Source organism: Aulonocara stuartgranti (genome assembly GCF_965226115.1).
Source record: "Aulonocara stuartgranti genome assembly, chromosome: 7".
Classification (NCBI taxonomy): domain Eukaryota; kingdom Metazoa; phylum Chordata; class Actinopteri; order Cichliformes; family Cichlidae; genus Aulonocara; species Aulonocara stuartgranti.
Genome location: NC_138945.1, coordinates 49,190,140 through 49,207,121, shown reverse-complemented (window position 1 = coordinate 49,207,121; position 16,982 = coordinate 49,190,140).

The window sequence follows — 16,982 nt, the reverse complement described above, 5'->3', positions numbered from 1 at the left end:
GGAAACCAAAAGGGAACGTGAGACGAGGAAGGAAGGGAGTCTATGAGAAAGTAGCAGTTCCCTTTTTAAAGGCCTGATGGCACTGTGGGCTTCGGGTACTGCAGTCAAACATACACAGGCATTCACAACACACTGCTTCTTCCATGAGGCAGTCTGTGCAGTATGCTCCCTAATACATACCTGATATTTTACCTCCTGTGATTTTTAAACGGAGTCTATGGACAATCACTTAGAGATGGTAGGTGATTTAAAACTGGAAAATAAAATTACAACCCCAATCAAAAAAAGGGTTGCTGTGTAAAAACGCAGTGATTTCTTGTAATCACATTTTTCACAACAAAACATAGAAAAAATAGATATTTAAACTGAGACTTTTTACTGTGTCACTGAAAAATAGGTATTTATGAATTTGATGTCGCCACACTTTCTGAGTAAAAAAGTGGGACAGAGCAACAAAAGGCTGGAAAAGGAAGTGGTAGAAGGAAGGAAGAGCAACTTAGAGAGTTTCTCAGAAGGAAAGATGGGCAGAGGCTTATTAATCTGGAAAAAAAAAACTGCATCTACAAATAGCGGAGCCATTTCAGAGTAACCTTCCTCATAATGAAATTGCTAAGACTCTGAATATTTCATTCTCTGCAGTAACACAATATCAAAAAAATCAGGAGAATCGCTGTGTGCAAAGGACAAGGCCAAAAAACCCCAATACTGGACACTCATGGGTTTCAGACCCTCTGGTAGCACTGCATTAAATACAGGCATGATTCTGACATGGAAACCATTGCTTTGACTGGGGAACACTTCCAGAAGTCACTGTCTGTAAACACTGTCCAGGATCCAGGATAAGAAATCTATCATACAAAAAAAACATATGCTAACATGATCCAGAGCAACTTATGCTCCCTTTTAGATGATGTACTTTTCATGGATGGTCTTGCATTCAGTAAGACGTTGCTAAACCACATACTGCAGCTATTACAACTTCATGGCTTTAGCTGGTCTGCCTGCAGTCCAGGCTATTCACCAACTGAAAATATTTTGCACATGAAATGAAAGATATGAAAAGGAAACACACTGCTGAACACCTAGAATCCTATATAAGAGAAGACTGGGACAACATTCCTCTACCAAAACTCCAGCAGTTGGTCTCCTCAGTTCCCAGATGTTTAGAGTGTGTCATTACAAAAAGAGGGGATGCTACAGTAGTAAGCCCTGTGTCAACTTTTTTTTCTATTGCTGTCATGAAATTTAAAATGAGCTAAAAATTTTCACAAAATAACGAAATATCTCAGTTTAAACATTTGGTATGTTTCTATGTTCGACTGCAAAATCGGACTTATTCACCATAGACATCTGTAAGTTTACATGGTGCTTGCACTGTCTGCCATGACATGTTCCATTTATGAATCCTTACTTTGCTGTTAGGTGTAACCCTTACCAATGACCCATTTTAAAAAATTATATATATATCATTAAAAACTTTTATCAATGTCATAAACAATAGGACCTTAACTCACTGATTGGTGAAAACTTGCAAAGCACTGTGCCCATGAGTTAATGAATGGTCTTAAATGTAAACCAAAAACCAAAACAATGGATTTTACATTGTTTCAGGAAAAACACACACATATTTATGTGCATATAATACAAACACAATTATGAGTGTTTAATTCATTTTCAGAAATAGAGTCACATTAATCTTGTCTAACCTCGAGTGGCCATAAAGTTGAACATTAGCATGTTTGTTAGCATGGCAAAAATAAATTGTTGAAATTTAGATTTTTCAGCAATTTTCTCAATTTTCTAGTTTTTCTCAATTTTGTGCTCATGATGAAACTTATTCATGCGTTCAGTATAGAAGATCTGTAACCACCCATTTAGCCACTTCCTTGATGTCCACCTGCTAGTCTATTCTTTACTGCACTTCCCACGCTGTCAAAGTCAATGCTGACATCATTACTCAAGACCAATCATTCTCTTGCCCACCTTCAGTGAGCCAATCAGCTCCAACCCATGTGCTTTAAATCTCAGTGCTCTTCTGTCTTCCAGTCTGTCATTTGTACAGCCACCTCCTCCCCATCTCTGCCTCACCCTGCTCAATCAGAACCCATCCAAGTCCCCATCTTCACCAGCACCAGCGTCTATCATTGCTGGGATTCTGTTCTGCCATAATGAGTCTTGGCAAATAAATGAGACCAAATAGATTAATTAATTTCTGTATCACAGAAAATCATGTTCCATTCTTACAAACGATCTCTTGAACTACCTGTTATCTTTGAGTACTGGATGCTGGTGTTAAATGATTTGGTTGGTTTCGTATCACTGATGAACATACTAGGAAGGCACTAACTTATTTTTTTTGTGATTAGCTGAGGTGTAATTACAGTAAAAAATAGAATATTTTGTAACTGAAATATGATTTTGATGGTGTTTACGTCTGTGTACATTAACTGCAAAAGGTCTTTAAAGTAAGCTATAAAATGAAGTTATTCCTATTTTGAAGAGTTTTAGGACTTAGATTTTAACTTCGATTTCAAAAACTATAATGTACCCTATATTATCTGCTTACACTATGACAAAGTCACACAAAATATTTGTCCAGCAGTCTTGAAATCTGTCACTTTTGCATGCCTAAAGCAACTCTGCACAGGAACTTAAGCCATTCTGGCACCACAGCTACTTGTCAATGTCTTCAGCAGCAGATCACGCATGGCCAAGGTACCCTTGCAATGAGTAGAAGGAATTTTGCCAGTATTTTAGAGTTATTTCCACGCTGCCTGGCTATAAAACCATTCTGTTAGACAGGGGCTTTTTCTTTCCAGATCACTACCCTAGAACTGACAGTATATTTCCCTATAGATATAAAGTTAAAAATAAACAATTGTAATACGTTTTGTGTACTGGTGCTTGACATGTTTCATCAATATATATTACTCATCAGCTGATCGATATGAGTAAAATAAAATTAATAAGTAAATGCACGATTATACTCAGATTTGCAGTACTAGTCAAACATGCTCACTGTGTTATTAGATGAATAAAACTCAGAGAAAATTAGATTCCAAAAGGGAACATTTGACTGTGACATGATGCACCTCATAGGCGGGAGGAGAGAGGCGAAGTTCGTAGACCTCATTCTTCTCTACTTCGTCTCCATCCTCTCTGCCCTGCTAAGAGCTGCAAACAACAACAGAGGTAACAATGGATACCTAGTGACGCCACAGACTTTGAAAGGATCCCATCAATAATTAATTTGTTCAGCTGTGTTCCTCAACACTGGCACGCATGCTTGTCCTTAATCTTCTCTTATACTTGGTGTGAGGGGTTTCTGTCAGGTGGATAATCATGACACTGCAAGATGAATGACTCTGTGATTAGATGATAAAATAACCATTTTCTTGTTATGCTACAATCGTTCTTGATAGGTGAGTGGCTTTGTATAAGTAGTTTCAAGGTTGTCATTCTTGCTGGGTAACTATTGATAAGGCTGGCCCCCCAATGAATTCTGATACCGATACAGTCTTTGGCATCATTTTAAGAGTCACTATTTCAACAGAAATAAAGAAATATATTTTTGAGAATGAATCATGAATTGTGTCTGCAAGCTAGAATAACTTTCGCTCTGACTTAATTTATGTTGCCAAATTAAATTCTGGTGTTCAGAATCTTTTTTCCTTCACAGTAGGAGACAAATGAAAACTTGGGAATGAAATCTTAACTGTTTTCAACATCAAGTGAAAACTGAATTCACCAGTTGCCGACAGCCTTTTATTTTTGTTGTTTTTGTTTGTTTTTCAGTCTTTGGTCCCTTTGGTATTTCTTTTTTCAAAAGGCAGATTGACTCTTATTATGAGTTGCAGCTAACCATTTAGCGTGTGATCATATATCCATTCAGCAACAACAGATAAATATTAAGATGCCAACAAGTAGTTGAATCTTTCACTGCTGCGCAATTGTCTGCTGGGAAACCTTCATGCATCTGGATGCTACAGACCAAGTACACCCACATGGTGATGGCATTCCCCAATGACAGTGGCCTCTCTTAGCTGGACATTGCCTCATTTCACAAGAGCTGTTCAAAAAAGACTCAAGAAACAGGACAAAGAGCCCATGGTATTGATCTAGACTCCAGACTCTCACTTTGTAACCCACAGGATCAAAATGATCCACTGCCAGCTTTCCCTGCCAGCCATGGGACGCCCATGGTGGTTTTTAAAGTTGTGGCTGATTTGTGTATTTACATGTGTATTCACCTGGTGGGCTGCCAAGGTACTGCAGGAATAATAACAAAAACTCAGGTTGAAATTACAACTTGGTACAGTTATATATTTATCTAAATATATTTGTTTATTTACTGTTGGCTGTGCGACAGACTGGCCATCTGTCCAGGGTGTATCCCACCTCCTGCCCTATGGTAGCTGGGATAGACTCCAGCTTCCCTCTACCCAGAGACTGGGATAAATGGAAGAGACTGTGAGGGTTGGTTTGTAAATTAAAACTGATAATAGGAGGTTAGTTTGTTATATTACTCATGGTCCTCATTTACTGCAGTGGCAGGTCAACTTAATATCAGAGCAAAACGTGCAATAGACATGTTGGTCCGCTGTGTCCATTTCACGCTTTGCCTCTCCAAAATCTGAAATGGAGATGCGTGAAGAAGTTGCATTACCAGCAGGGCGAGATAATATATTTTAAGACACGAAGTCGGTGGTGAGCAAAAAACGTACTAAGGATATTTCCGGGTCCTTAATTGTCAGAATCGATTAAGCTAGGGGGCTAATATGTATTTACGTGTAAATGTGACAGTAATGTCTGCTAAATGCTTTCCTGTGATTATTTTCATGTAAAATAGCTCCCTTTGCTGCAATGTTTTGGAGACCAAAGTGTGAAATTGACACGGTGGACGGGCGTTTCTGTTGTTACACACTTTGTCGTGATATTGGGTTGGCAGGTGGGTCACACATTGGCCTCAACGCTTGACTGAGTAGTATTAGCAATTGATCATGTTTTTAAAAAATGAAATTTTCAAGGAAATGCAGTGCTTTATCTTGTATTTTGATTCGAGTGAAGATGTAATATTGGGTGGGTCCCAAGGGAATTTTCTGGTTTTTAAATGTGCTGCAGCACTCTTGACTTTGGGAACAAGCTGGGTTTATTTATTCATACAACAGCAGTCTCACAAAGTGGCTTTATTTTATAGCACATTAGTATATGATACGCCCGTGAAATACAAAAATAGTTAGAAAGATGGAGTTTTTATTTTTTAAAGATCTTTAGGAGTATTGCTTATTTTCCTTTGTGTTACAAATCTGCATTTGCTGGTTGTTTTCTATTTTTAAAACTTTACAACCGTGCAAAAAATACTTGGGTATAGCAGGAATCTGTGGTTTGGGCAGAAACCCTTTGCACATTTGCTGTGTGCCACAAAATGCAGCAGCCAGAAACTCTTTGGGGGGGATATGTTAGGCAAGCATTGGTCCTGGCTGGGACCAAATTTGACATCTCATAACACTTACTTGCTCCAAAGTAATATCGATTTCTTTTCCAGAAAAGAAACAACAACAATATAAAGCTAAAAAAAAACCAGAACCCAGACACAGCACAGCAAAACTCAACAGCAAGAAAAACCTCTTGAAACAAAGTAAACAGGACTTACAAACCTATAAACTTTCCTTCTCTGTTTTCCATCAAACTTTGTTGGCTGTTAAGTTGGTCAAAGTAAAGAAGCATAAATATTTATTTCTTGCCCTGTTTTTCTTTCTTTCTTTTTGCGGCACTTACCTAAAATCCATCTCTTTACTCACTATTCTTCTAATCCTTACAAATGGCAACACACTCCCCACTGTCACTCAAACGTCCTCACACATAAATAATAGGCACATACATCGACTCACTCATTGTCTCTCAGTCTCACACTCACACTCATTTGCCCTGACTTGTGTTATTGTACTGCTATGTAAAATGGCTGGTGCAGTGAAAATGGAAAGCAGTGAGGTTGGAAGGGAAAAGTCCCTCAATGGGCTTTGAATTGCCAAGGTCCTGAATAAGCATTGTAATATGGGCTTGCAGGCAGCAACCAAATATGCAAAGAATTGGATTTGGCATTACTGACATCTAGTTTTACCCTCGCAAATGCGCAACCTACAGAAATACAAAATCATAATTTAGCGGTAATGCACACTATTAACAAGCTTTAACAATGTAAAGGATATTGTTCTGGGACTGCGTGTGGTTTAGGGAGTGATTGCTTTGGTTTTGTAGCATGACATCCTCAGATATAGAACTATGTTCATAACAAATAATTGAAACTCATAATGTTGCAAGAGTTTCAATCCAACATGAAAATGACAGCCATCAAGATCATGAAATCTGTTTGAGATGACAGCAGTACACCAAAGGAATATGTAATGGTCATAAAAATGATGACATATTCACATTGATAAGTCAACTAATGAACAGCTCAGCACCCATAATCATTGCTGAACACATTTCTGAACCTTGTTATAGTAGCTTTGACACAATTGCTCCCACAGATGTACTAAGTGGAAAAGCATACAGCAAGAAGGGATCCTGGATACTAACTCTAAGGCTAGTGTTTCTTTGGGCTTACTAGCACAGACCATACTGATATCAGAGGTATTATCTGGCCTATCATAGTAATGAAGAATAAATACTGTGGCAACTTGGACCTAGATCTGGACCTAGACCTAGCCCAGTGGTCATATGAGCAATACTTTGTCTTCAGTGGTTTATATTTCCCACAAAACAATTGGCAGGCTGCTGCTCTCTCACCGCTACTCAGGCTCAGTGCAGTGCAAGAAAGACTGCAAAGAAAAATGATGCTCCCATGCCACTTGCACACACTGCTTTGGGCAGACTATCATTCCCATTAAACTAATAACAGTTAGCTTCTTATCTCACAGTGTCTTGGCAAAGTCACTTCCACCCTTGAACACATTGCCTTTGAATGCTGGGGCTTAATCTATCACTGAGGCCCAAATGAGACCGCATAATCCTCTGCAATTTTTTGTTCTTGTATTTCACATTATCACTGATTTCTACTGCATTTTTTATAAACTTTTTTTTATTTTCTTCCATTTTGGAACAATGATGCTGTCCTTCAGTTTCATAAGCAGACAGAATGTTCAATCAAGAAAAAATAGCTGATGTCAGAAGCTAGTACATGAGTGGGTTTATTCTTTTGTTGAACCAATTTTCATTATCAAATTACCATTTGAAACTATTCAGATAGTGGAAATATTTAAAGTTTAATGTAAAATGTGACAGTGTCAATGCTCCCATCCACAACCTTATACAACACTTGATTCTGGAGAATCAGTGCACAGGTGTTTCGATGCTTTAGAGGCAAATGAAAGTCCAACAGGTCCCAGGTCAGTTCATATTCTCTCTTGGCATTTAGGACTTTGGTAAAGATCAATTTTCTTTGTTTTACCTTTAAATAATGCAGCCCACAGAAAGACTAATTTAAACAACACCACTAACAGAATATAATAAGAACTTTCTCAGCAATGAACAACAAAACAGTTTGACCTGGAAATATTCATATTATTGAAAGCTCAATTATGTTTTTTTTACTTTTCTTTTTGCAAACAGGATAACATTGCTAACATGAATGAAAGCTACAATGATCTCACTCGTTTTTTTTTTATGTTAAAGTTCAAACTATCTTCACTCATTAAGAAGTGTCAGCCTTAACAAACCAATTCAGCACCACTGCTGCTAAATTTGATCAATAATACCATTAACAATAGCTGTCAGTTTGCTGGGTGTGGTTGAGCTCATGCTGAATAAAAAGACAGAACGTAAAGAGAATTAAAGAATATTATTTCTTGCTATCACCTTAAGAGTCAAAAGAATATACTTTGGATTAAGACTCATTTAATTTACTGAGGTACTATAAATAAATCCAGCCAGAAGAAAAAAAATCAACAATGTTGTTTTTTAAATAAATGACTTTTTTTTTTTTAGTTTTTTAAAGTAAATTTAAGAGTGAAAGCATTTTCTGTCTTGCCGACTTTGACTTATACCCACTGTCATTTCTTGGACAAAGGTCAAAGACCTTTTCTGATTTGTGTTAGTCTCTCTGGTGGGGGTTACCTTCTTCTTGGTGTCTCTCTGTGGGCCTTCATCTATCTGATGTTTCTAGTTCAGCGTGTACTCCACTGTCCTTGATGCTCAGTTCTGGTTTACAGATCATATGATCATTGCATCTCTGCTGCCTTCTTTTCTTGTTCAGCAGGTAATTGGTGACTCTCCTGTCTAAGACAGCTATAGCTGAACTCATCTGATCAACCAATGCTGCAGATTTTTCTAATGCAGATTTTTACAAAGATATTACCCAATAATATTGGGTAATATTATTCGCTAGTTTTCATTAATCTGCAGGAGCTTTGTCACTTTGTATATTCTTCTCTTACATCTTTTGAGACAATAGTGTTTGATCTAATACTGTGTAAACAGGACTGAATGTCTTTCTTTTTGTATTTGCTTCATGATCCAGTCAGTGACCAGCATGGCAGTCCTTTTGTCTCTTGTGTTTATGGTGGTGACTATCCTTTAAAAAAGATCGGACAGAATGCAAATATTACAAACACTTCATTCTACAGTGCCTTACATAAAACATAGTTACATGGCTAACATACAGAGAAATACCGTACTTGTTTGACAAGCTTCGGAACAAAATGAGCAAAAAGTGTGACCTCACCTGTTAATTTGTGTTTAAAAAAAGGTTTTAGGATGCATACTTTTTGGAATATAGTCAGTATTTAAATAAACAAATATACACGTAAATAACTCCAAAATGTAAGGAAACGATCCTATGAACCTCTTAATGGCGGCTGTACAATTTAGTGGTCAACCACTGTAGTTGCTCTTTTATCTTGTAGAACGAGCCGTTTGGGTTTTCATTTTGCCAACAAGACAAATGTGACAAATGTGTTTCCCTATAGACAAGCTATTACAAGCAGTGGTTTGGCCTCAGACCCCTGCAGATATTCTGCTCATGGCCTCTGAAACAATGGCTCTGTTTTTATTTATTTTTTCATCTGCAGGGCACCATCCATTGCCAGGGCTACTCGCTTGTCATCTTGGCATACAGACAATGGCTTCCGGACACAAGAGCTCCTTGTAAAAGATGTTGCCACCCCTCGGTCTCTGTGCAGTACAGACACACATAAAAATCCCAGCAAACACTTGGACACATAAACACAGGCACACACAAAGCTAATCTAGGACTGAATCGAATCGTATCCCTTTGTTTTTGAGATGGTAACTGAAGGTGAGGGAGTGGTATTGGGAGATTGGGAGTAGGATACACTGGTAATCACTATTTCAAATAATTTCACTATCCCCCCACCGCCCATACACTCCTCACTAACACTGCACTATTCCAAAGGGCAGGGAGAGATTTCAATCTCTTTACAGCTGCCACCATGACTTTAGTAAATTGTTGACAGCCAAATCCATGTCGATCTGCTGAGTGATTGCATGCTGCAAAAGGTCTAATCTCATTTTCTCTGCAGCTCACACTGACTGTAAACGAACAGACATTAAGTTGAAGTTAAGTTAAAACGTTCGATCATAGAAGCCACGCCTAGTTAAGAGTATTATGGAAAATCAATCATCAATAAGCCTTCAAAGCTGTTTGGTACAATAAGACTATGAAATGTTAAACTGTCCATTGTGAAAACTGTATCTGATACAAACAGTGTATGGCCTTATAGTATACACTTCACAGAGGATGTAGATGGCCTGTGTTATTAGACTTTGCTGATGTCAAACACATAAAAATGCTCAAAGAAGCTCAGCGCCTCTGGCTAGTTTTTCCATGGCATGCAATCTTAACGCTATTCATGCATTTAACAGTGTCACTAAAAGACATGAGTCATGAAAAAAATATAAGCCGATGTATACGAGCTGCGTAATTTAAAAACAGGCCTAGAACAAAGTATTTCATACAAAAGTCAAACTGGTTAACAAAAAGTGTTCAATATTATTGCTAATATTGAATCCATGTGTTCAAGGAAGTACTTAAACACTAACTGCTCTAGACAAATAAATAGATTAAATTTGACCACAAGTGTGTTTCAACAACACTTTCAACATGTGTACATATGCAAAATTTACTACTATCTACTATCTACTCAGCCTCCTTTTTACAGCTTAGATTTACTTCACACAAATTCACTCTCTATCTATTCATCCAGTATTCATCAGTCGGTCCAGGCAATCTTCTCATCTAATATATTCTAAAAACACTCTGAATCCACTGGTTTATAAATGCCATCATTTTATTTTAAAATATTTGTCACATTGGTATCATAGCCAAGTCAAATTTTCACCCTCACCTAGAATATTTTGTTGCAACATGTCTGTCTTTAACACACCAACCAATGGTTTGTGATCTACTGCACATTAGAGCGCCACCCGGGCAACGAAAATCTGTTTCTGTTAAAGAGAGCATGAGAACATGTTCATGCCAAGCAACTAAAAGGCAGCTTGCTTTTTAATTCCTCACACATTTCAGGGTCAGCCTCGTCAGGCGATTTCCTTTGCCTGTGAAGGCCTCTGGACAAAGGTGGAAAATGAGAGGAAAAAAATACTGATGAGGAATGTGGCAGTTACTCTGGACAACCAATCGCAAACCAACACTCACTCCAAGCTCTCACAAGCCATGAAAAACAATACAGCATATGAAGTATCTGGCTGCTTATATAAAAAGTGAAGATTTGGGGTATTTTGATGAATCAAATGCCCAACAACAATACCCCAAGGACATCATGGAAGAGTGTCATAAAGTCCTATCAAAAGATGATGTTAAAGACTGGGAAAAAGTGATGCTAGAGAGAAATCACACAAAGTTAGATGGTTTTAACAAAGGACTGAACAAGATTTCTATTGTACACTACTGTATATAAACAAAGGTATCAGATGATAAAGGTGTTTAGGGCCTAGCCATGCACTCTGCCTTTACAAACATTTGTAAAAGAATGGTTTGTTCTAAAGGGCCATAGGAGTCAAGTCAGTTGATGCAAATTCTTCCATTTAAAATATTCCATGATCAGCTGTAATTTGCATTACTGAAAAGTAAAAGAGTTTAGGAACCATAGCAACTCAGCCACAAAGTGGCAGACCACATAATGTTACCCAACTGGGGTTGCTGAGGCGCATAGTTCATAAAAGGCACCAAAGCCCTACCTATTCAGGAACGACAGAGTACCAAACCTAAAAAAACGTTGTGCCAGGAGCTTCGTGTGTTGGGCTTCCATGGCCAGAAGCTCCTGTAGGTGTAATGTGTAGGTGGCCGTGGACTTTTATCTATATAGTGCAGATGCAAAATCAGTAGGGAACAGGCCAAGACAATGAATTGAGAATGAGTCATAGCAGTAGTTTCCTCTTATGAGGTAATGTGTATGCAAAAACTGGCATTCCACATAAGCGCATATGTTGTTTGAAGAACAGTAACAGTTTGCCTAAACTAGTGAGGCTGATCTGACAGCTTTATGGCTGGACACATATGGAGAGTAACTTCAAAAGAAATACATATTCACTATTTACGCAAGGACATACCAAATGAAATGACAGCAATGCAAAGCATCTCACATTCAGCAGGAAATTCTCACAGTGCTGCGGTCAGCTAAATGCTGCTCCATATTTTTAGACTGTGCTCCTACTGTGAGCAGAACAGAACAGATGACTGTGATTGTACACTTTGTTACAACACAGAGGGAGAAGCGCAGAGATTAGAAAGCATTTTCTGGAATTCGCAGAGATAACCGATTGCACGCATCCTTGCACGAATGATGTCACTGGGAACATTAGTGGACAGGATGTTGACATTATGGACACGAGCGGTCAAGGACAATAACGGTAGATCAAATGAGGGGTAAACATAAACATATTCAAAACAGAGTTTGTGAAACGTGAAGGTCAGGTACACATGTGCTCAAACCCAGTTAGAGGCAGCATGAGATGCAATGCTAAAAGTGTCACAAGATGAAAGTCCAACTGCTGCTTGTGAAGCTAAAACTAGATCTGAAGCTGAAGTCATTACAGCTAAGATCAAAAGGCAACCATTCATGCGCCATCATAACATGGTATAGCATTTTAAATGAGATAAATATTACTGGTAAGACTCTGCAGACACTGTGCACTTAGTGCAGTAGTACAGCTGAATGTGACAAAATGATTCCTGTTGGACAATCACACTGACGGCAAATTTGAAAGCATGCAGTCAAATGAAAAATATCTGGCGCAGGAGTTGGATGCAGAGACCCGATTTCCTGAAACAGTGCACTGTGACACCCTCCCCCAAAAAAGGAAATATCTTCAACTACAAGGGAGACAGTGAGGTAGTAATGGATCCACACAACAGGTTTACAAGCTGTTTTACTGGACTACGCTATTGATGTTATGGAAGAGTATTTTTTTTCTCACATCCAGGGCACAGAGACATACTTGGGGAAGTGAATCTGATCACATCTGTCAATAAGAAAAATGCTAGAACTTTTCCCCAGGGAAACATTGCACTGGAAAAAGCCGTGACACATCGTGACACCAGACACATTAAAAGCAAAGGATATCCTGCAGAATTGAATGCTTTGAGCAGACTTCTAGATGCTGGAACTAAACAACTACAGAAACTCGAGTTCACCTCCAGTCTCCAATAATCGAATCGAATTTGGTTGTCCCACTGCTTTTTGCACCAGTTGCTGAAGGAGATCACAGTTTCCTAAAAGTGCAACAAACAAACAAAAATATAAAAAGCTACTGAGTACAATGACACAAGACAGACTTAACAGACTGCTAATGATCTTCATAAAGGATAATCCGGCACAGAGAATCAAACCACAGGGTCCAGTTAAAGTAGCAAACTCTACTGGTAGCTACCATTTAGTACTTGAGAAACCAAAGTTTGATTATTTTTAAAAAAATACAATAAGTGAGCTGCAGTAAGAGAAGTAAAGAATTTGAAGACATTATTATGAGAATTACTATTATCCTTTTTGTGCTATTGGTGTAATTAGTTGTAGTGGCAAAAACCTCCCCTACAGGCAGTTTTTGCCAGGCTTGTGGCATTTTTCCAAATTCTTCATTCCATATTTACCAATAACTCAAACAAAATTATGCTGCAGGTCCAAATTGTGGTGTCTGTTAAGTATGGGCAGCAGACATTGATCCAACAAATGGGGAAGGAAACATCACATTTGCAGGGGGCTGATGAAATGAAAATAATATATAGGAAAATCAAAAAGAACTAGGACTTATAATAAATCTTTAAGAAAATATGATATGATGTTAATGCAAAATGTTGTTCAGATTGGCCTACCCATTAAGGAGGAGCTAGAATACATGCAGTCATACAGTGGCTTGCAAAAGTATTCGGCCCCCTTGAACTTTCCCACATTTTGTCACATTACAGCCACAAACATGAATCAATTTTATTGGAATTCCACGTGAAAGACCAACACAAAGTGGTGCACACGTGAGAAGTGGAACAAAAATCATACATGATTCCAAACATTTTTTACAAATGAATAACTGCAAAGTGGGGTGTGCGTAATTATTCAGCCCCCTTTGGTCTGAGTGCAGTCAGTTGCCCATAGACATTGCCTGATGAGTGCTAATGACTAAATAGAGTGCACCTGTGTGTAATCTAATGTCAGTACAAATACAGCTGCTCTGTGACGGGCTCAGAGGTTGTCTAAGAGAATGTTGGGAGCAACAACACCATGAAGTCCAAAGAATACACCAGACAGGTCAGGGATAAAGTTATTGAGAAATTTAAAGCAGGCTTAGGCTACAAAAAGATTTCCCAAGCCTTGAACATCCCACGGAGCACTGTTCAAGCAATCATTCAGAAATGGAAGGAGTATGGCACAACTGTAAACCTACCAAGACAAGGCCGTCCACCTAAACTCACAGGCCGAACAAGGAGAGCACTGATCAGAAATGCAGCCAAGAGGCCCATGGTGACTCTGGACGACCTGCAGAGATCTACAGCTCAGGTGGGGGATTCTGTCCATAGGACAACTATTAGTCGTGCACTGCACAAAGTTGGCCTTTATGGAAGAGTGGCAAGAAGAAAGCCATTGTTAACAGAAAACCATAAGAAGTCCCGTTTGCAGTTTGCCACAAGCCATGTGGGGGACACAGCAAACATGTGGAAGAAGGTGCTCTGGTCAGACGAGACCAAAATGGAACTTTTTGGGCAAAATGCAAAACGCTATGTGTGGAGGAAAACTAACACAGCACATCACTCTGAACACACCATCCCCACTGTCAAATATGGTGGTGGCAGCATCATGCTCTGGGGGTGCTTCTCTTCAGCAGGGACAGGGAAGCTGGTCAGAGTTGATGGGAAGATGGATGGAGCCAAATATAGGGCAATCTTGGAAGAAAACCTCTTGGAGTCTGCAAAAGACTTGAGACTGGGGCGGAGGTTCACCTTCCAGCAGGACAACGACCCTAAACATAAAGCCAGGGCAACGAGGGAATGGTTTAAAACAAAACATCCATGTGTTAGAATGGCCCAGTCAAAGTCCAGATCTAAATCCAATCGAGAATCTGTGGCAAGATCTGAAAACTGCTGTTCACAAACGCTGTCCATCTAATCTGACTGAGCTGGAGCTGTTTGCAAAGAAGAATGGGCAAAGATTTCAGTCTCTAGATGTGCAAAGCTGGTAGAGACATACCCTAAAAGACTGGCAGCTGTAACTGCAGCAAAAAGTATTGACTCAGGGGGCTGAATAATTATGCACACCCCACTTTGCAATTATTTGTTTGTAAAAAAATGTTTGGAATCATGTATGATTTTTAAGATAAGATAAGATAAGATAGAACTTTATTAATCCCTCGGGTGGGTTCCTCTGGGAAATTCGACTTCCAAAAAAAAGCACAGCAACGTTCCACTTCTCACCTGTACACCACTTTGTATTGGTCTTTGATGTGGAATTCCAATAAAATTGATTCATGTTTGTGGCTGTAATGGGCCAAAATGTGGAAAAGTTCAAGGGGGTCGAATACTTTTGCAAGCCACTGTATATACACACATATGCTATAATCGTTATAGTAAATAAATCCTACATCCTAAGCATGTAGCACTCAATATATTCTATTGAGTTAATACATTTTATTTTACGAGTATATAAAAATAAAATACACAAATATGAACAAGTAAAGCAGACCTTAATAAATAATGTTGTATTTATTTATTTTCTCTTCCTTTCTCTATTTTCCGTAACCTTGATCAACAAACTCAATCTCTTCTCTTTCTTAAAAGCTTGTTCTTGCTGCAAACAAATATAAAACTGCCAACTTCTAAGAGAAATTATGGCAGCTTGGTGACCACAAAGACATGCCACAGTTATTTTGCTCTTTGATTTCCGCTTGGGGGCACAACTGCCAAGGAATAACATTAGAGAATGAGTCTTTGGCTTGGGCATATGGGTGTCCAGACACAAATTAATTCAGCAGTGATTGCAATACACTGTATCTCTAAGGGCACTATTGTGAATAATTTATGTATGTGTGTGTATGTATGTATGTATGTATGTATGTATGTATATATATATATATATATATATATATGCTATTAATTATTGTAATGCATGACTCAAAATTCTTCAGTGAAGTTAGTTTCTCATCATACTTGCATTTTCATCCTCAGTCTGGGAAATTATTTGAAGTCCTCGAGTGTTTTTCTCTGACCTTGCTAGAATTCTACCAGCTGCTATCTGAGTTTAGCACTGCACCACATGGTGTATGGCTTATTAATCACAATGAATCAAATGAAAAACAAAATCCACAGTTCTGTCTTGTTTGATTTACAACAATACACATTTCAGCATGGGCAACCCACTGTGATCCAAAGTCTGTCAGAAATGCACTCAAACAGAGCTGCATCTGTCAACATTCGCTGGAAATGGTTCAAACGCAAAGTAGTAGAATTTACACTACTGAGACCAAGAGCTTTTATTTAGTCACCCTGAGGGATTTTATGTTTTTGAATTTGGGGTTCCCAGAGGTGTTATCAGCATTCTTTCATGATTAATTTTATTGACTGTAATGCTGAATTGTATCTGAATTGCTAATTTTTGTGCTTGGTATTGAAATTTTCTTCTTTCAGTACACTATTCTGCCTATGGGGAGGTAGGATGGTGTAGACTGGCCCTGGGCAAAACACTGGACTCAAAGCAAAAAGTGAGTGAGTGTAAAGGCCAGTCTTATGGCAGTGAAATAGTTACAAAAAGATTGATAATTTTTTTGTGTTCATAGACATGAATTGCTAAGTTTTTCTCGTAGAGAAACCAGGGATGTGTCACTATGGCAACCAGAAAAGCAAAGTTTGAAAAGATGTGATCACAACATTTTTATATGACTAGCTGGAAAAAAAGGTAACACATGGAATTAATAATGTATTTCAAACAATAGTTGAACATGATTCATCTTCATGAACTCAAAATAATTTTAAGAAATTTAAAGTGAGGAACACGAAAAAGTTTCTGTCCTATGACTGTGACTGTATCACCAACTGCCACGAGGCCGGGTATTTTATTCTACAAGCCCTCGCGTTTTGCAACATATTTACTTTGATAAGCATGTGTGAATGAGAAACACACTGAAAATTTGTAGTAGCTAGCAAAGATTAAAGGGTGCTATATTAGTGTGCATCATTTGACACTTCATTCTTCCTGAATCTGTAATCTGTATCATCACCAAAACATTTCTTGGTTTTGGTCTTCACAGGAAAAAAGATGTGGCTGACCTTCAGATTTGATCCCTGACATCCTCATTTAAGGAAGAGTTTCATTTTACTTAATCTTCGTGCTGCCTTCAAAACTGTATAAATACTTTGAGAAGTTTTATTTGGTGACTTTTGAGAACTGCTGGATTAAATAAATAAATTATTGATATAACAACAAAAATGTCTAATTTATTTATGGCTTTAATCTAACATCACATTT